Here is a 1,737-nt window from a genome sequence, read left to right on the forward strand (position 1 = left end):
TTTTCTCTTACTAACAGGCTTGGAATTGGAGAGGGACTGAGCCAGAGTCCAACTTCAAAACCAGCTCTACATATTTATAAAGAAATGTTAAAAAGACATATATATAAAAAATTAATACTTACAAAATGTGTCCATCCATCAGTAATTAAATATTCAGGGTCCCTTAATTTCTTTGAAGCGAAGAGAACGAGAAGTATCCGCTTTTTTAAAGGGAGAGAGACCACGCCCCAATGGGCTGGTATCTCAGCGGCTATAGGCTGGAGGAGCGGAAGGACCTCTCGCAACATAAATAAATAACCCTAACACAGAAGCAGCAGCCACAGCGGCTGAAAGCTAGAGGTCAAGGACAGTAGACAGCCTAGGAGGTAGCCCTAGGTTCTCAGGGAAAGAGTACTCTGTAGTCCTGAGCTCCCGTGGCTTCCTTTCTGCTACACAAAGGGATCCAGCTTGTTTTGTGATTTGCTTCCTAATGTGTCTGAGCCTCTGGGGTTGACTTCACGCCCCCTCTCTCTACTCTTCCAGCCCTCACTCACATTGTTTCAAATGGTGCACGAGACAACTGAAACTACAGCACGCCTCTCAATACCTGTTATAGTTTACCCAACACCATAGAATTCTATCTCCATTCTTGCATAATAAACCCTTCAGAGCACACTGACCTGTTTTTGAGTGAACACTTTATTATCAGGCAGGAGACAAAGATCAAATGCTGGGACTGGGAACAGCTGTTAAGAGCATTTGCTTCCAAGCACTCAAGTATCAGTTGACAACCATCTATAGTTATGATTCCAGGCGATCTGATGCCCTCTCTTCTCCACCAGCACCAGGTATGTATGGGCAGGCAAAACACCCATGGAAAGTTTTTAAAGTTGTTTTAGTTTTAAGGGAGTGATGAAAGATTTGTTAACAAAGGTTGCAACAAAGTAAACATTGGCTAATGACTAGTGGACAGACAATAGTCAAGTAGGGGTACAGAAAGCAACTATTACTTGTAGACAGCGGGAGAGAAGGAAAAATAGAACAACATACTTGCAGCCACAGCTGAGCTCCTGACCCTTCCAAGGAACCCATTTACCACAGGAACAGGAATATACAGGCCTAATGGAAGTGGAGAAACATTCCACCAGATAGGGAGACAGTGGGGTTGTCAGATACCACAGGGGACATGCAATGCAGTGAATGGCTTAATAAATGTCCTGTACTTTATGGCAATTGGAAAGAGTTGCAGGCTGGCACAGCCATGTGTTCCAAGAAATCTTTATAAGGGAGAGCATAATGTGAGGGGCCAGCTGGCTGGTTCTGAGGACAGAGAGGTGAGCATCAAGGGGTTTTTCATGAACCACGGTACAATGAATAAGAGAAACAGCACCCAGAAAGAAAGTGCTTGTATGTTTCTACCTGACAGTCTGATACTGAACCTTAGGGCAAAGCAGAAACACAGGTTTGGGAGCTGGAGAGATAGCTCAGTGGCTAAAAGCACAGCTCGCTCTTTCAGAGGTCCTGGGTTCAATTCTCAGCCACCAGACAGTGTCTCTCAACCATCTCTTATGGAAACTGAGCTATGGAAAAGCCATGTTTTTGTTAAAAAAAAATCATCCAGATGATTCGAGAATGAGTATGAATTTTTTAAGCCAGCTGTGGAGAGGAGAAAGCTCTTCTTTAGCCGGGCGATGGTGGCGCACGCCTTTAATCCCAGCACTCGGGAGGCAGAGGCAGGCGGATCTCTGTGAGTGTGAG

General features: G+C 44.8%; 1 protein-coding gene across 1 annotated transcript in view; it reads left to right on the forward strand.

Moving 5' to 3' along the window:
* The window catches only part of CUNH2orf42 (chromosome unknown C2orf42 homolog), a 52,297-nt gene that overhangs the window by 8,156 nt on the left and 42,404 nt on the right, over positions 1-1,737 (forward strand). The window lies entirely within an intron of this gene.

This window comes from Microtus ochrogaster, unplaced genomic scaffold (assembly GCF_000317375.1).
Source record: "Microtus ochrogaster isolate Prairie Vole_2 unplaced genomic scaffold, MicOch1.0 UNK1, whole genome shotgun sequence".
In the NCBI taxonomy this organism is placed as follows: domain Eukaryota; kingdom Metazoa; phylum Chordata; class Mammalia; order Rodentia; family Cricetidae; genus Microtus; species Microtus ochrogaster.